Source organism: Rattus norvegicus, chromosome 18 (genome assembly GCF_036323735.1).
Source record: "Rattus norvegicus strain BN/NHsdMcwi chromosome 18, GRCr8, whole genome shotgun sequence".
Classification (NCBI taxonomy): Eukaryota; Metazoa; Chordata; class Mammalia; order Rodentia; family Muridae; genus Rattus; species Rattus norvegicus.
The window spans coordinates 62,830,621-62,850,219 of NC_086036.1; the positions used below are offsets into that span (position 1 = coordinate 62,830,621).

Below are 19,599 nucleotides of genomic sequence, written 5' to 3' on the forward strand. Positions count from 1 at the left end.
CAGGATGGCTCTGGCGGTGTGGGCACCAAAGTGTGCCTGAACTGACAGCTGTCTCCTCCCTCCAGCAATAAAACACTGCAGTGTCTCCTCTTTCCCCTGACGCCCTGACCCTATTTTAAGAAGTGTAACACTAAATGGGGTTCACCTGGGCGATGCAGCTCACCTTCCCCGCTGTAGGAACCTTAATGCATCACACCTGCTGCCCAGATTACACTTAACTTCAACTTGATTGAACTGGGGGGACTCAGACTTGGATGTCTCACTGAGGACTGTCCCGGAGAGGATTAACCAAGTGGGGAAATGCAGACTGAATGTGGACCACATCATCCCTTAGCCTGGGGTCCCATACAGAATAAAATGGGGGTGGGGGAAGACAGCTAGCTGTCTTAGCACCTACCTACCTTTCTCTGCCTCATGTTCTGCCCAGATGGCCTTCATGTCCAGCCTGTGATGGTGGATTGCATCCCCTTTGACCCTGAACCTGAGCCAAGACCTTCTTACCTTCTTTATGTTGCCAAAGCCAGACATTTTTATTCCAACTAGAAAAGTACCTGGAAGTCACACATCTGTGTAGCGGTTGCTGTTGGCTTGGTTGCAATGAGAATCAGTAGCCTAGAGCACAATTGCCTTTTAATTTAAGGTAGCATTGCCAACCACGTTGGGCATTTGCCTGAATGTGGCTTGGGGTAGAGGGCAGTAATTCGGTCTACCAGAGCAAGGCTGGCTTGGGCTTACTGTTACCATTCAACACTGCTCTAGAATTCCTAGACTTGACAGAAAAGAAATAAAGAGGCATGAAACACCTAAATGTCTATATCTATTCTGCATGTTGTGGTCATAGAACACCACGAAAAGTACACGAAAAAGAGTCTCCTGGCCAAGCGGAGGGATGCAGTGTTTCTCCAATAAATAAGTGATTTTTTTTTATGTTACTGTGGTTAATCTTGTCCGCTTGATTACTCTGAGGAGTCTGTAGGAGATCAGTAAGGATAAAGTGGTGTTGGCTATTCATTTGTTTAATAAATTGGCATTTGCGCTTAGCTTCCAACCAGCCTTCGTTTGAAAGTTAATCGTTAGAAACCAGTTGAAACTGCTTGATTGTAAGCACCCAGGACAAGGCTATAATGAAGACTAAATCAGTTTTACACAATTACATTTGACGGTAGCGAAGCTTTTCAGTAAAGGGAAACAGCTATCTACATGCACAAGTCTACAATTGCAATGAAAATACAATGACTTACTTCTAACTCGAGTGGCGTTTTTAATATGTATAGAAAATAAAGGGCTTTAAAACTCAAATTACAATCTTTGGTTTAAAAAAAAATAATGTAGGGCTGTCCTTGGTCGCGCTTGACACCGGGCTGAAGTCAAAATGACCTTACTTCAGCTTGTGCGTGAGCACTGGGTTCATATACTTATCCCTATCAGATTTGTCTTAGGATATTATCTAGACAGGAAGGATGATGCAAAGCTCACTGCATTCTGGAATAAGAGTACGCTATTTCAAAGGGAACTCTGAGGCCCAATGAAGAAGTTACTTGGAAGTAAAAACTGGTTAAATCACAGAATGCTCACATTTTAAAAGTTATTGGAGAAATAAAAAAGTTTATTATTTAATTAGAAAGAAAAATAGTGTATTCTGTCTTTTGAAGCTGACAAGAAAATTGTAACTGTAAACTGTCACAGAGATTGAAAGTTCCGAAGCTAAGCTTGATCGGCATTTTCATCTGTACAGGGACGAGGCAGTTATTCGGACATGAAAGCAGAGAGAAAGCAGACTCTGCAGGGTCTGTCGTTGTTGTAGTTGATAATGGTGATGTTGTTGATGATGATGATGATGACGACGACAACGATGATGATGATGTTGCGCATGGGTTTTCATTGTGTTCTTCGAAGTAGCTGGTCTTCTGGACCTAAAGATGTCCTCCTGATGCTGCAAGGAAAGCTCCAGGGGTAAGAACGTAGCACCCAAGCGTTCACTCTCCACACATGTGACGCTCGAGGTAAACACATGCCTACTTCCAGCATTATCAGTGGCGTGGCGGTAAAATAGTTCCCTAAGATAGTCACCAACACCAGTTCACTCCAGTGACTTCTGGTCTTTGTGTGTGAGTTCTCTTCAGTCTGGTAAATCATTGGTCAGGCTTCTTCATAAATGGAGGTCTGAATTTCCCTCGCAGGTTCCATCTTCCTTTCTCTGTTCTTGAGACATCAGTCCTTTTGTAGAATGCTACCTGTCAGTGCCAAGGCCCAAGAATCTCTCTTATAAGGACAAGGAAATTTGGAGAACGCTGTAGGACGACAGAGCCTCTGGGTCCCAGCCTCTGCGGGAAACCAGGAGGCTAACTTTGGTGGGCTCCTTGCTCCAAGTTATAAGGAAAATCTCATGCGTGGATTTGGATTTATGGCAGGCTCATCCCCATGGGCCTCTCATAGTGTCCCATGCTAGAGCAAACTGTGGCTCCTAACCATTGCCCGGCCTCCGTGCATGTAGACTGCTGCACTGAAGTGGGTCACACAGTGGGAAAAAAAAGAAAGAAAGAGAGAGGGGGGAGGAAAGGAAAGAAAAAGAAAAGAGAAGAAAAGAAAAGAGAAGAAAAGAAAATCTTACCCTAAGGAAATGAGAACACTTTCACTCTGGATCAAGCCAGTTATCATACACAGAGGCCTGTAATCTGCCTCTCCATCCCTGTCAGCAGCTCTTAAACCCTCTGAGCTTAGAGCCAAGCTCTAGCCTTATCACACTCACTTTCCGAACTAACAGCCACATAAAGTGTTCACTCCAGTTGGATTTTCCCATTCCTGTGTTTTGCGTTGACAATGTGCGCTGAAATAAAAGGTGACAAGGACCACATTTATGTCAAAGACCCTACACTGCTACTTGTTGGTTAGAACCTCCTGATCGTGAAGGTCTGGGATGATGCAGATCCATGGCTAGATTATCTTGGGCTCTCCTTAGTCTTCTTCAAGGATGTTTATTGCACGTCTTTGTCTTGGCTTAGCATCCTGGTAACTATCAGTTAGATCCCTTTGGAATGCATAAACTAAACAGACCACCAGTTTATACCAATGCAAAGAATGTCATCAGACAACATCCGAAACCTAGAGCAGAGACTTCCCCGCTTTGCTCTAACCTCCTACCTAATCAATGTCCTTGAAATTTTCTGTAATATATGCCTTTGTTGTGTTCTGAAACTATAAAATCTCATGATGCCATTTCCAGATCTGAAGATGTTATTGGGTCTGCCCAGAACGGTTCAAGGCCACAGTTGCTCACATGTACTGAAAGAGTAATCTTATTTCGTACACTCTTTGAGATGAGAGCCGTGGGTAGTGTGGGTACAAGTCGCAACTGTTTGAAGGGGAATGGACTTGTCATTCTCGTAGCCCCAGCTCAAGTCCTAACGAAGAGAAAATCAGACTGAAGGTTACACTGAACGGTCGAAGATTCTATAAAACATGAGTAGAACTATTGGTGGAGGGGGCACGGGGTGTCTTGAACATAAAATAATTTAAAAACAGATACCGGGAAACTGAAGGCCAGTTTGCTGGAATCAGAGGAAGAAAGAGGATGTATCGAGACACAGTCTTGTGTCTTAGGTTCCATTTCTGTTGCTGTGATAAGACACCCTGACAAAAGCAGCAGAGGGAAAGAAGTCTTCATTTCGTCTTCCAGGCAAGAGCACAGCCCACCGAGGTTGGGTGTTCAAGGCAGCAGGAGTTTGAGGCAGCCAGGGAGGGGGGTGGACAGTGCTGTGAGCAGTATCCTTCCTTCCTGTTTACAGTGTCCAGGACGTAAGCACAGGGAGTGGCCCAGCCCACACTTACCTTCCCACCTCGAGCTTCACCCCCACACCCCAATGGCATTTGGGCCATTTTTTCATTTTTTTAACCCCTTGGTGTGCCAAAGTGATAATAAGTTTCTTGAGTAACCTTTCAATTTGCTGCAAGATTTTCAAAGCTCTTAATCTTAAGAAAGAATTTTTCCGACAGTATTTATAATTAAATATCACTATATTTTAGTCAGAGAACAGCAAAGGACCAATTTCTAATTCGAATCTTCAAACAAGGGTTTTATACAGTTGTTTTTTAAAAAGTAAAATGTTGGATAGATTGAGTTCTATATTGTTTTTATAAATATTCAACACATACACACTGGGGCTCACACATGTACATGCATGTACACACTCATGCACTCAGGCACACCACGCATGCACACACCCCAAAATTAAGATTTCACATATGAGAGAAGATATGTTTATCTTTCAAAATCTGGAATATGTCACTTAACATCATGATCTCCAGTTGCAGCCATTTTTTTCCCCTGCAAATGAAAATGTCATGATTTCATTTCCTGCAAGGCTAAATAAGATGCCATTGTGTGTATAGACCACATTCTCTTTGTCCATTTACTTTTGACGGACTTCTAGGTTGAGATTGCATAGCCGTCTTAGGGTTTCACTGCTGTGAACAGACACCATGACCAAGGCAAGTCTCATAAGGGCAGCATTTAATTGGGGCTGGCTTACAGAATCAGAGGCTCAGTCCATTATTATCAAGGTGGGAGCATGGCAGTGTCCAGCACAATTCTCTGGGCAGAAGGTCCTGGGCTGTAAGAAGAAAGCTAGCTTACAAGAGAGCAAGCATGGTTTCTGCTTCAAGTCCCCACTTAAGTTCCTTTCGTGACTTCCTTCACTAATAGACGACAACCTGTAAGCTGAAATGAACTCCTTCCTCTAAATTGCTTTTGGTTGTGGCATTTATCATAATGACAGAATGAAACTCTTGTATGTATGCATCACATAGGAATCTAACTGAATAATGTAAGGGACTAGAACTCCAACCTCCAAGAAGCAAGAAAGACAAGAGATAAATAAGTTATCTTCTGCTCTTACCGGAGTAATCAGCATCTCTGACAGTTTTAAAGTTTCCCACTGTGTAAACAAGACCCAAGCTAATATCTCATCTCAAAGAGAGTCCAGCTATGTAATCCTTATTTCATATCCTCACTTTTATTAGCATTGCAGTGGCCAGTGGTTATAATGAGAAGCACTTTAAAAGCTATCCAAATGTCGTATACAACACTTTCTGCATAAAAGACCTAGCAGATAGCTAAGCCAGGGAATATTTACCAATGCACTCCTTTGTTTCGCAAGCCTTGCTTAGCTGCAGGTAAATTAATGTGCAAATTAAATATTCATGAGCCAATTTATGTTATTTGTTTACGTTACAACATCTAGGCGTCATTTTTCTCTTCTTTGATATACACCTGAGATCCAACTGCAAACACCAAGCATATTTGTTATGTGTGTGTATCATTAAAAATGGAACCACGAGGCTACCTAGAAGGAACCATTTAATCTTTAAAACAAGACATGTCTCCTGGGAATCTCATTTTCTATCTTAGAATAATGTTACATCTATAACACCAGTTATACAGAAGTAGCAATTTTTAATGCAATTGTCTTTTAAAATTGTGGTCTTAGGGTCCATTCACATTATTAAAACTTATTAAAGATATAATTTTTCTTGATGTGGATTAAGAAATACTTTTCTTTATGTGGACTCTATGTAATAATTTGTGTTGTACAAATCAAAACTGCTAAAGCATTAAAAATTTCTGTTTAATAAAACTTATATTCATAAGCGTGTTATAGTACAATTATAAGTATTATCATAGTATGTCATGGTTTTATAAAAAATTCTATTTTCTAAAATCAAAACAAAATTAGGATAACTATATTTCATATTTTGGTAATTATTGCTTGGTGGTGGGTTTTGTTTTCTTTTCTTTTCTTTTGATTTTAGTAGACTAGGCTCGATAGAACTTATATAGATTCTCCTGTCTTCTTCCATTGTTAGTGTGTTTCAAAAGCATTGGTTAAAGTACCTACCTGAAGAAAATTTGGGTCAGAACACATCATTGGAGAGGGCAGACATTTCAGGAGGTTATTTTTCTTTGATACATAGAAAAATGAAAGTGTCATTTTTCAATATGAAATTTGAAACATTTTGCTCTCGATTTTATCAACGCAGAAGCTGTAATATGCATATGCCTGTTGGGTGTAAAACAAGTGGTATATTACATGCCAGTTACACCAGGATTGATTATTTTTTCTCTTCATCATATAACCAAGTCAATCTGTGACTAATTACTCAATGCCACTAAAGTTTTATATGATTTCTTATGAATGTGTATGTGTATGTAGATGATGTGTGTGCCTGGGTGCTTGTAGCATGGTTTGTGTGTGGAGGTCTGTCTTAGTTAGGGTCTTATTGCTGTGAACAGACACCATGATCAATGCAAGTTTTATAAAGGACAACATTTAATTGGGGCTGGCTTACAGGTTCAGAGATTCAGTCCATTATCATCAAGGCGGGAACATGGCAGTATCCAGGCAGGCATGGTGCAGGAGGAGCTGGGTTCTACATCTTCACCCGAAGGAAGCCAGGAACAGACTGAGCATCCTCAGGCAGCTAGGAGGGTCGTCTCCAAGACCACGCCCACAGTGACACACTTCCTCCAACAGGGCCACACCTTCTAATAGTGCCACTCCCTGGGCCAAGCATATGCAAACCATGACAAGGTCAGATGAAATTTTGTGGTTTGGTTCTCTCCTTCTACTTAGTCAACCCTGGCCATATATCTCTACAGTTTAGAATCTCTCTCTAGATGGCGATTCTTCTTGTGCCAGTGTACCAGAAGTGGGAGCACCCCTAGACTCTCACAAACAGCAGGGCATGCCTGAATTGGCTGCCTCTTTCAAAAGAAACTCTTGCCTAGCTTTATCTCTTTCTTCTTCTTTTGTCTGAAGCTCCTTCTGTAATAGGAATAGAATCTATTGTTCTCCGTCATAACTCTTGACTTTCGCATGACAGCATTTCAGACTGATCTTGATTTCCTAGACTGCTGTCAGTCCACACATGTGCTCTATAGTCCCATGGAAGGTTCCATTAAAACTATGAAATGCAACTGAGAATGATCAGTTTCTGCTAGTTCGTGTTTTTTAAATAACTATTTACAATGCAGGCTTGAGGGGAAAATGGAGATATTTGAAAAAAATAAAAATTAAAGCCGGAGTAGTGGCGCACACCTTTAATTCCAGCACTTGGGGGCAGAGGCAGGCAGATCTCTGAGCTGGAGGCCAGTCTGGTCTACAGAACAAGTTCTGGGACAGCCAGAACTACACAGAGAAACCTGTCTCAAAAACAAAACCAAAAAAAGAAAATCATATACATCAGCACACAAATATAGATATGGATTAAAGCCTACTACCTGTGGTGTAAGAGCTGTTTAGAAACTGCTAATTTAACCCAGTTATTTGGAAACCACTAATGTTGAAAGTAAATAATTAGCATTACTTTGCTAGTATTTTTTAAAGAATTATTTATTTATGTATATGAGTACACTGTAATTGTCTTCAACACACCAGAAGAGGGCATAAAATCCTATTACAGATGGTTGTGAGCCACTACATAGTTGCTGGGATTTGAACTTAGGACCTCTGAAAGAGCAGTCAGTGTTCTTAACCTCTTAGCCATCTCTCCAGCTTTGTTAGTATTCTATGTGTTAAAAGCATGTATGCCTAAGAACAACTTACAACATTGACTTGACTTATTATATTATATTATATTATATTATATTATATTATCTTTATTGGGAAGCAATAGATCTCACATCAGGTTGTCTTGGGACAATAAAGACATTAAAGTCAGAGATCTAGTTTCTGGACTGGAGTCATATCTTTGTCCTGTTAGTTATACTTTTTAGAGAAATTTTCCTAAGTTCTTTGCAAAACAGACTCTCCTCTGGAGAGGTTTGGTCTGAATTGTGTATGTGAAAAATCTGCATAGTGGATTCTAAAATAAAACCATTATGATCTCTAAAGAGCAAGCAATTGTAAGAAAAATACCCTATACTCCGGGCAGAAAACCCAGGATCTTTTTCTCAAAGCTTTAAAGTGATTGCGGAGAAATAAAACAAAAGATGAAGGAACCACAGATTGTAAACACTAGATCGCCCAAGGCAAGAGCTATTCTCTCTCTCTCTCTCTCTCTCTCTCTCTCTCTCTCTCTCTCTCTCTCTCTCTCTCTCTCTCTGCTGTGTGTATTCAGAGCCAGTGTCTCTCTGCTGTGTGTACTCAGATTGTTCACCCTCAGGATATTGTTAAAAACAACTTCTCAAAGATGAAAAGACATTCCACAAGAACAGACCAGCGACTTATGGGAACAGACCAAGGAAACGCCCTTGAAGTAGCCGTGTCAATGGGTCTTCTGAGAGCTACTGAGCCACTCCATCCTCGTGCTTCCTAGCCTTAGCTATTCACTCTAACTTCACATCCATCTTTTATTTGAACCCAGATATTCTTAAATCGTATGGTAAAATATCTAAGTCTGGCCCAGTTTAAAGGGATAGCAGAATTCTTACAATTTTATCCTATAACTAAGCACCGCATTGATGTGTAAAGAACTAAACTTTGAGCACCATGAAAATGTACATAGGATTGAACATATTTTCACTTCTAAACTCATAGACAGTAAACACTGCAGTGTCAAAACAGATAAAAAGAAAACATTATATGGCAACTGTCGCATTCTTGAATATCAAATAACACATTGAAATTCAACACTTTTTATTATATTCTAAATATTACATCACCAACTCTTTGGATGAATGAATGGCTGGATGTGAATAAGGCACACAATCTTTTTGTGCTCCCCTGTTTGGAAAATGATTCTACAATAAGAGTGTCCACATGTGGTATAGATTGTAAGCTCTCCCTTATATGCATCTTCTCACTGGTTTATCAATAATATTGTGCATTTCTTCTTTTTCTCTTTCTGTGCATCTGTACAAAGTGATAAACGGAAGGTGTCTGTATATCTAAGGGTTGTCTCACACAATTATATTGCACGAAGTCATTCTAATACTGGTTCCTTCTACATTATAGCCCTGACATTCTCCACGTAAGTACATTCTACTAGACTATAATTCCTATCCCAGAGTGGTGAGTTAAATACACTTGGCCCAATACAATGGGAGTGGCACTATTAGAAGGTGTGGCCTTGCTGGAGGAAGTGGGGTGGGCTTTGAGGTCTCCTCCTATGCTTAGGCTCCACCAAGTGCAGAAGAGAGCTTCCTCCTAGCCGCCTGTAGATGAAAGTCTCCTTCTGAAGGATCAAAATGTACAACTCTCAGCTCCTCCAGCACCATGTTTGCCTGGATGCTGCCATGTTTTCTGCCATGATGATAATGGACTGAGCCTCTGAAACTGTATCCCAGCCCTAATTAAGAGTTTGCCTTTATAAGCGTTGCCTTGGTCATAATGACTCTTCACAGCAGTAGAAGCCCTAAGACACCCAGGATTCTACGTTTAGTAGCAGACTAGCTTACCTTTTCCTTCGTTACCCTTATTCGCAGATCCAGAATATCTATTAATGCTAGACCTAACTCCGTGGGTCTGCATTATAGAATGACGCTGCAATTTGGTTCTGTGCACTTGAAATTGAACTCACTTTGAAGAGCTCTGCAGTGAAATCAGAGCAGTGTCACAATACAGGTCCAGGGTGCTTTGGCTGTCAGGGGAAACGCCAAGAACTCAGGTGCCCCTTCCCTCTTCTGGACACTTTCTCCCTGGGAGTCTTCTGGCCTTTGCTCTGGTCTGGTTTTCTCCTATTTTCTCAACGGGCATCTCAAGGTCTCCTGCACTGTGTATTCTTCCTTACATGTGCTTCTGCTTCCCTGTCCTCTCATTAAGTGCTACTTACTGTTAACAGTCTAGCTCACAGTCCAGACAAGAGAGAACAGTAGCTCTTGGTGGAAAGAACTTAATGACAGTTCCCTCGTGATCCTGTCCCATAAATCTATGAAGATCTGACTATAGCCTCATTAGAAATGCAATTTTCTCTTTATTAAATATGATTTTTGTCAATTACTCCCTTATTCTCTAGGATGCACTTCCTCCATGGAGGTGTTCACTGTGAGCGGACACCTCTGCTTTGGAATCCAGGCAGAATTCCTAAGAAATGCAGTAGACTGTTAGGCAAAGGGGGCAAAACTGATGGTTATATATAAGAAAATATAGAATACTTCAGAACAGGGTCATGACTGGGAAGTAACTATTGTGTGGTTGATGTAACTAAGATAGGTGTTACTGCAGTGCTGAAGAAAAAGGACTCTGACCTATCCACTGGGATGTAATCTTTGATCTGTTATACGATCTCTGGCATGGGCTAAGACCTCCCTGCAAGTCCAGTGCCGCATCTGTGGAGAAAGAAACTGAAATGGTTAGTGCTTGTGCAAAGGCTGTGAGTGTAGCTCAGAACAGAGTGATGATGATACACAGCTCCCTGCATAAAGACACTCAGACCCCATGTGATACTTTTGCAGGTCAAATATCACATCAAATCACATAACCGAATTTTTTAATTCCTTCTGATGTAACAGCTCATGGGAGAAGTTCAGACCTTCCCTTTTTGGCCTAACTTTTATGGCCAAACTTTCACACAAATAGAACTAAGTGAGAAATTAAGGGACTGATATAGAAATAAAACAGCCTCATTTTTCTAAACCTACCGAGGCAGATAGATAACTAAAGCGTAAGTTTGTTCTCTTCCGCCATATTGTCATCTTTGTTAAGTGTAATTATCTGGTACCACATCTGTCTTACTTAGGGTTTCTATTGCTGTGATAAAACACCATAACAAAAAACAAACTGGGGCAGAAAGGGTTTATTTAATCTTATGTCTTGTAGTCAATTATCCAGAGAAATTAGGCCAGGAACTCAAGTTAGAGATCTAGAGGCAGAAACGGAAGCAGAAGCCATGGAGAAACGCTGCTTGCCGCTCAAGCCTTGCTCTGCCTGCCCCTTCTGATACCCTCCAGGCCTATCTACCTAGGAGTAGTGCCTCCCACAATGGGATGGGTCCTCCCACATCAATCATTGGTCAAGAAAATCCACTTCTGGGGTTGGGGATTTAGCTCAGCGGTAGAGCTCTTGCCTAGAGAGCACAAGGCCCTGGGTTCGGTCCCCAACTCCGGGAAAAAAAGAAAAGAAAATCCACTTCAGGCTTGCCCACCAGTCAATTTGGTGTGGACATTTTCTCAGTTGAGTTTTTGTTTTGTTTTGTTTTGTTTTGTTTTTTTGTCTTCCCATAGGATTCTGGCTTGTGTCAAATTTATATAAAACTAGCCAGCCTGGCACCATAATCAAATCCAGATACTACAGCACACCAGACAATTCTGTAGGGCTATTCAAGTAATCCCATTTCTGATCCCAGATTTTCAGTACAAAGACCTTGTAGTTGCTGCATGAAATGGAGCAAGACCATGCCTTCTGGGTAAGTAGATGCCTACATACTCCAGATAGCACCTGGAATCACTCAACTTTTTTCTTTTTGGCCTTAATTTATTGGACTGTACTCGTTGTGCAGAGTGAGTTTCATGAAGACATTTACATACTGGTTTACCATGTACCTTGAGCACACCCTCCCATACCCGTCTTTCATAGTCAGATGTCCCACTCCGTTTAGTCCCCTTTGCTCCCCAGTCAGTTTTGCCTACACTTTCCTGTTACATGTGCACATGCATGACTTTGCACACCATTACAGTATAGGACCCAAGATGAAACAATGTGTGTCTTTCTGGAGGCAGAGTAGTAATTCACTTAAGATGATGACCTACGGTTGCTTCTACTTCCCTGAGGACTACACAAATTTGTTCTTTATGACTGAGAAACATTTCACGGCACATGTGCACCACAATTCCTTTATCCATTCTTCTGTTGTTGGGCACACAGGATACGAGGAAGACTGGGCTTTGACAGCTCAGGGGTAGGCGGTACCCAAATGGGGGATTTGGTGGGCAAAATGGGCAGCGTAACACATTAGTCCCTCCTGAAGCAAAGGCGTTGTTGCAAGGTGGGCAAAACTGGCTAGTCACGAAAGGTAGTTATAACAGCATGTCCTAACAGAGAGAGCAGGTAGTCAAAGGTGATCAAAGCAGAACTCATTATATTCATCAGAAGTATCTGGTTTGCCAACCCAGCTGAAGAGAAAGGAAGCAGGCACATGGACTGGACTGGTTTGCACCAGGTTCCAGCAAGTCCAGGGTTTTCTACTCTCATAGGACGACCTAGGGCTGGTGTGGTGTAGATCACCTTCAGAGCAGTTTGTGGTCCACAACTGATTTCTGGATGATGTCTGCCAGTTGAGTAGAACTCTGCCAAGACAGATACAGACTAGAGACAGGAGTTAAAGTTAAAGAACTTTAAAAAATATTTCTATTTGGAGCTGCCCTCTCAGGAATAGGCAGCAGGCCGGGAAGGTTAGGCTGTTCATTGACAGAAGCTCTTATCTGGAGACCATTTGACCCTATGGTGGGTCTAAGTCTTGTGATTGTTTTTTTCAATGCCCTGAAGCTCACCTTAAAATCTTGAGCTTGTGACTGATAATCGTAGTCAATGCTTTACCGGTTCATCAGAACCCCATTAATGTTAAAACTTTAAATTTTTGAAATCTTAGTGAGAAAATAGCTTAGGGTAATTCGTATTTATATACCTTAAGTCCTTTTTTAGGTCCTCATAATTTATTTAGACTTTTTGTGTCCTCAAATGTTTACAATTTAGGTATTTTTTTTTTCTTTTCTTTTTTTCGGAGCTGGGAACCGAACCCAGGGCCTAGCAAGCGCTCGACCACTGAGCTAAATCCCCAACCCCACAATTTAGGTATTTTAGGCCTTTGTAATTTATATACACTTTTGATTCAATTTTTTACCATTGGAGATACCTAAGTGGTTGGCGATCCGAAGCCATGGATTTGGGCCTGGGAGGGGTGAATACACAGAAGGTGCAGACAGGGTGGCACGCTTGGGGATAGGGGTTGGCCCACATAGCCGCAGCTTGGCTTGGCACTGTGGGAGTAGCAGGAGTCAGAGCCTGATCTGGCTCCCAAGTCCACTTGTAACTGGCACAGGAGCGTGCACACCTAGAGACAAGAGTGAAAACGAAACCGACACATGGAACTCACGCAGGTGAAAACCACAAGCAAAACACAATACACAGAGCTAAATAACAGAGACACGGACAACAGGGGTCACTCAGAGGCTCACCAGTTTGATCAAAACATTTTCTTACGGCTTTTCTTTTTTTTTTTTTCAGTTGTCTCCCCACACAAACCAGACGCTCGGAACACACCAGAGGCTTCCCAAGTGTCAACTTTTACCCAATTGACTTATGCCGGGGCCTTTCTGAGATCTCCTTGGCTCCCGGTATGCCTGACATCTTCTGCTGGGCCTCTCCAAACCCTCAGCTTGGTCCCCAGTGTAGTGAGACATCGTTTCCTCTGCGCAGGCCAGGTCTGCTTCTGCTTCAGGCATCATGGTGTAGGGGTGGGGGTGGAGGAGTGGGGGAGGGGGGCTGAAATGAAGCTTAGTCAGCTGGGTGGTTCAGACAGGAACTCAGGAACTCATCCGGCGTGAGTACGGGAGCAGTAGCCTTCTCCGGAGTCAGGTTTGGTGGAAACTGCTCTCCTTTATTGGTAAAAGGTAAAAGGGGAGTGGATAGGGATTTTCAGGATGAGCGTACATCTGGGGCAGCGGTGCTAAGAATGCTTGATTTTCATGAAGAGGAATTCCAGGTGCTTGCTAATTTTGCTACCCAGCTACTTGACTACCTCAATGGCAGCAGAAGTGGGGTTTGGAAGGCTTACGAACTCAGGGACTTGCAGGCCCAGAGCAAGGAGGAAGCACTTCTACTCCTTCCGGTCTCAGATGAGATTTTTGTTCTGGGTTTGGACACATCTCGACCTCACTCTTGCTCCGGATTGGCTCTCCTGGTCGCACAGCTTTCCACCAATAGACCTCAGTTCTGTTAATGCACCGTAGGCCTCGAAACCCTGCCAATGGCTGTTCAGGTGTCGGGCCTCAGCCCACAGTATCACCCAGGCATCCTCAGTAAAAGAACTGGTGGCTCTGGCCAATTTCCCAATTAACTATAAATGACCAGAGGACCATGGGCCCTCCTTTTGCCATGATCAGAGGAATTCCAGTTCTTGTCAGACTCCCTATGTCCCCAGATCAGGATCCCATATAACCAGAACAGAACCAGAAAACAGATGTCACGGGGGGGGGGGGGGGGGTGTAAAAAGCTTCTATGATTGACCAAAGAGAGAAAGGGTACTTGCTTGGGTTTTTCGTTTGGTTTTTGGTTTTCGGTTTGCCGTTGTTGTTGTTGTTGTCGTTGTTGTTGTTTTATGACGTTCTTATCTCTGAGGTGCACACCTTCCAGGGAGCAGCTCTTCAGTCCCCAAGGGCAAGAGGGAAGGGTCGAGGTCTTGCTCTTGCTGGGCAACTCCAGATGCTAATCCCAAAATGGGAGAAGAAATAACCACGGATGGAGCCTTTGGCCGGTGGCATAAACCAGGAACCGCAAGCATCCGGAGCATTCTCTAGTCTTGGTCAACCGTAAGTGGAGCCGCAGCATGCCAAAGAGACTGTGTAGGAACCACGCTTTGCAAGAGGCATGGACCGTGTAGAGATTACACCTTCAAATGCGAGCCCTTTAAACTCAGTCGACGTCGGCACCCCGTAGCTTGGAGTGAGTTGTTTTGAAGGGGAGCGCATCGCACATGGGCTCATGGGTCTGAAGAGCTGGCGGTGCCGTTCCCCAGCCGGCAGTGCTGGTTTGGGGAGGTTGTAGAACCTTGAGGTGGTAGGGCCTAACTAGAAGTGGATCGCGGGGAGGGATGGGAATTGAGGTTCATACCCCAGCCCCGATTCATCTCTTTTAAGTGCGAGCAGCCTCACACCCCTACCATAAGCCACTAAAGGCTGCGCCTGAGCTGTCCATTCCCTACTCAACAGTGGACCGTAAATCAAAACAAACCATGCCTTGCTAGAAACTGCTTATCCAATATTTAGTAACAGCAGCAGGAAGTGTAGTCAATGTATGCGGTCCTAAAGAAACCCACCGCAGACAGCTCCAACCGGAAATCTGTTCCACAAACTCAATCAAGGTTCTCTGGTGTCTAATTTCAAGCCCAGCCACGACCTACTTATCGCCACCCGGCACCTAAAACTAACTTGCCAAACATCAGAGAAAGCTGCCCAAGTATTCAAGTAGTCAAGCATCTGGATTCGTTGTTCAGTGCCCCTCACTTGACAGTATTCTGATATCTCGCCTTTCCAGTCACAGCATATGTTTCTGCCCATCCTCTGCAGGCCCTCTGACTACAGCCATCTATGGGGAATGTCCCCTAGTCCCCTGGGATGCCCAGCATAGACATGAATCCTGGACTGGAAAAAAAATGTCACAAATATTAGAGGATTTACTGAGGCAAAAACACCTGTCATCCACCATCCACATGCAAGATTACAAATTTAAAGTGCTAAACACTTGGAACCAAAGGATCCTGTCGCTTCTGTGCAGAGTCAGGGACCCAGGTCATTTCTTCTCCTCCTCAACCTGTCAAGTAAATTGCCCAAAGAAAAATTGTCCGATAAAGTGTTAACATTGTTCTCCAACAGATAAACATACAGGTTCAAAGATCTCTGTGGAACAGGATTGGCAAAGGCCAGGCTCTGGAAGACCCTCTTCCAGCCCCTGGATACGCTGACCCTTCTTCTATGTGGAAAGCAGCTTGCTGACCTCCTCAGCTCCAACAACACTGCAGCCTTCCAGTGACTTCAACCCCTGTGAGAGGAGTTAAGACATTCTGCATGCAGACAAGCAAGGCAAGCTACTCACCCACCATAGTGTCGTGCTCACTCAGGTCTCTACTCCGGCAACCAGGAAGGGTTTTGTCTGCCCTGGCAGAACCTCACAAATTTACTATCAGAAATTTAAGGAGATGGAGCAGAGTGTGAAAAAGAAACAGACACACGGCATCAGACTCGAGGGAAGGAAAACTCAGGCATTGGCAATGGATTCAGAGGAAGGAAGCCTCGGTAGAAGGAAAATGGCCTTCACAGAAACACTGCATGGCCAACAAGCATAGAGGAAACAGCCTCAAATGGGGCCAAGAGTCCAATTATGAGGCCCCGGTCCAGCACGGACACAGTTCTAATTAAAACCATCACTTCTTTATTTACATCCTGATCAAAGCTTCCCCATCCCTCCTCTCCTACCAGTCTCTCCCTCTTGCCCCTCACCTCCACACACACCACACATCCCCACCTCCCCTTTCTCTTCAGAAAAGGGCAGGCCTCCCACGGATATCAGTCAGCCTTGCCATGTCAAGTTGTAGCAAGTTTATCTTCCATCGAGGCTAGACGAGGCAACCCAGTTAGGGGAAAGGGATCCAAAGGCAGGCAAAGTAGTCAGAGACAGCCCTGCTCTGGCTTTAGGAGTCCCCCATGAAGACCCAGCTGCACAACAGCACAGAGGACCGAGGTCCATCCCACGCACGCTCTCTGAGCACCAACATATTTTTACCTCTGCTTCTAAGACAGAAACCGGCCTGATGCCATCTTACCGCCATCATACTTCTAATTTGTGTCCCGTGTTTTCCCCTTCCCTGCCATTCTACTCAAAGGAAATCATATTTGCTTGATGACTACCCTGTGACTCGCTTTTGCATTCTCTGGGTAATATTTCCCAAGTCTCCTAGCTGTACCTGGACATTTGTAGTTTCCTCTGGAAATCTTTGCCCTATTTTTTTGGAGGGGGGGTTCTGTTTTTTTAACTAGAGTACTTACTCCCATCAGTAGAAAAGACTTTCAAGGGAGATCCCTCTTCTCAAGAAGACTAAATAAAGCCAAAGGTATGCCTGAAGGATCCAGTAGCCAGTGATAGCCACTAAGTAATCCACAGGTATGATGTAATCTGTTCTCAGGTTGCATGCCACCTATGACCACAGCACCAATGTTCTAAGTAATCCAAGCACGGGGAACTCCAAAGCCCTGGTCATCTACATCTTCTCAGTAAAGAGTTTGAGGTTTAACCAAAACCTGGAAACCTTGAACTAATCAGCAAGGGAAAGGAGAACCTGGGACATTGGGTTTGCGGATCAATGGCCACAACCCTCCCATGTTAGCCTGGCGGTGTGCACATGCCGTGAGCTCAGTGAAGCAGGAGACCCTTCTCACTCAGTTCAGACACACATGAAAGGCTTTCAAGCCTACCATAGGAACTCAATTTTCTTGACTTCAGTCCTGTAATTAAATTAGGGTACCCTGACCAAAAGTGTTGGGGAGTTCCTTTCTCAGGCATTTGAGAATGGCAGCTCTCTCCCTAGAGACTTATCAGCTGCAGTGTTATTGATTCAAGTTTGAATACACTCAATTATAGGCCTTGGAGTGAGGGGAGGAGCAAAAGAATATTCAATTTAAGAAAATAAACTTAAAGATATTCAGTCCCTAGTGCATAAGCCCTTAGCAGCTGAGACTGCAAAGTTGCTGGAGAGAAGCACGAGAATGCGTCTGCCTCACAGACACTTGGAAGATTTTCTTTGACACACAGAGAGCTGCAGTGGGATCAAGCTTTATTCAAATAAGGAAATCTTCACTCTTCAAGCCAGAGCACTGTATCGTAATGTTCCAGACGGCTCTGCACCCCATCCAGCAATAGAAAATGCCCTTTACAAAAAAAAAAGAGGTTCTCTTGCTTTTCTCACCCTTTCTCGAGGTCCGTCTTCTTATTTGCAGTTAATATACAAGGGCTGGTGGCTTCTTCAGCAGCTAAAGATGCGTGGGAAATTGGAATGGACCATAACACAGAAGGCACATGTCAAATAAGGGAAACACATTAAAACAGGAAGCCAATTAACCCCCCCCCAAAAGAAAACCCCAAACACATCTTTTGCTGTCCTCTGAACAATCAATCTTATACCTTTCAAACACTATATGGTATGTCTAGTTTTCTGCATCTCTCTATTGATTCAAAACCACACAGTTGTCAACATTGGAAGCTTCACAGCTAAATCCAAGACAAACAGGGAAGACAGATCACAAACATGAGGTATCATGGCTTCGCAGATGAACGGTATACACAAAGCAGGATAACAAGAGCAAAGAGCCACTTTGGGCAGCACACTCTATTTTATTCTAGAATTATCTATCTATAGTATCGGCTCTTCATGGGAATGGAGAGATATATCCCAGAGAGGCTGTGTGCTGAGCTAAGCACCTGAGTCCTGTTGAGGCTGTCCCCTGACTGGCTGTGTGATTGCCAGTGTTGCCTTACCTCTGCAAAATCCCTCACCACCCCTCAACTCCCCATGTAACACACAATAAGAATAGTTGTACCTGCAAAGTTTGAGTGAGGTAATCCGTGTAAAGGATTTAGCTCGGTACACGGCACAAACTGAGTACATGAGGGTAGCCAAAGATATTGAAAGGCAGACGAAGTGACACCACTTCATGTGAAATGAGCCATTCAGATTCAAGATTTCTCTAAGGAAAGGGGAGTGATTTGGAGAATTCTATTGCTAACTAAAAAATAGTACAGTCAGGGCTGGAGAGATGGCTCAGTGGTTAAGAGCACTGACTGCTCTTTCAGAGGTCCTGAGTTCAATTCCCAGCAACCACATGGTGGCTCACAACCATCTGTAATGGGATCCAATGTCCTCTTCTGGTGTGTCTGAAGATAGTTACAGTGTACTCAAATAAATAAATGTTTTAAAAATAGTACAACCTTCTTTGGATGTGGCCTTGAATTAGTGAGAGTCGCAGGTTGCAAACTGTAGGGCAACTAACTTTAAAATGTAAAGTATACTTGATACATTTAAAAAAAATGAAACTATAGCAATTACAGAAAAGCTCACCTTAAATCAAAGAAAGGAAGAAATGGGCAGAAAGGGAAAACAAAGAACCGAGAGAAGTTAGCTAAAAACAAAAGTCTCTTTTAATGACTATGTCTAACTTAAACACCAATAGTCTAAATTACTATCAAAGTGGATTTTTCTAAAACAATTCAATGGCTCATTACCTGAAAAGACCCACTGTAGGTGGCTTGATCTTTTTAACAAGCCCACAGCCGTGTCTTGTGTATTACCCTTTTCCTAAGCACCTCTCTCTCCCTTATACCTGTGCTTGAATCTATAGTGAAATCTCTAATAAAATTGAGTTTAACAAACTCAATTTTGACTCAAAAAAATGCTGGGACAAAAAAAAAAAACGCTGGGATGATGACTCAGTAAGGCACTCACTACACAAGCCTGAGGACCTGAGTTTGGATCCCCAACACCTAAGTTAAAAATCCAGGCATAATGGGCAATCTTATAATCCCAGCACTGAGAAAGCTGAGGCAGAAGGATGACAGGCACTTGCCAGCACCGGTCTAACTGAATCCTGACCTTTCAAAAATAAGGTAGAGAACAACTGAAAAAGACACCCAGGGAACATCCCACAATATCTGAACCAGGAAAGAGAAAGAAGCCTGACCCAGCACAGACAGCTCTTCCTGGAGAGGACGTGGAAATTACAGATGACAAGCTAGCCGATGTTGAACTAACTTCAGAGCTCAAACTAAGCGACAGCTTCTGACAGCTTCCTAAAGAGTCGACGGATCCTCATCCAGGCATTGGAAAGAAAAGAGGCACTGAGATCAATGCATTGTCCTTGCTCAACCGTGAACATGGGGCAAAACTCCACCCGGCTCCTAC

General features: G+C 43.2%; 1 long non-coding RNA gene, 1 other non-coding gene and 1 pseudogene across 2 annotated transcripts in view; 2 read left to right on the forward strand and 1 right to left on the reverse strand.

Annotated features, from left to right (window-relative positions):
* The first annotated feature begins 1,372 nt into the window (after nucleotides 1-1,372).
* LOC120098225 (NADH dehydrogenase [ubiquinone] 1 beta subcomplex subunit 1-like) lies at nucleotides 1,373-1,548 on the forward strand (annotated as a pseudogene).
* An 840-nt stretch (nucleotides 1,549-2,388) lies between these two features.
* On the forward strand, nucleotides 2,389-2,523 carry LOC120098363 (small nucleolar RNA SNORA42/SNORA80 family). The gene has a single exon (XR_005496551.1). It is a non-coding gene; the product is annotated as a small nucleolar RNA SNORA42/SNORA80 family (small nucleolar RNA).
* Nucleotides 2,524-17,461: 14,938 nt separating this feature from the next.
* Nucleotides 17,462-19,599, reverse strand: part of LOC134482955 (uncharacterized) — a 34,029-nt gene continuing 31,891 nt past the window's right edge. Inside the window, exon 2 of the long non-coding RNA XR_010059722.1 lies at nucleotides 17,462-17,572. This is a non-coding gene — a long non-coding RNA (uncharacterized LOC134482955). The remainder of the gene's footprint in view (nucleotides 17,573-19,599) is intronic.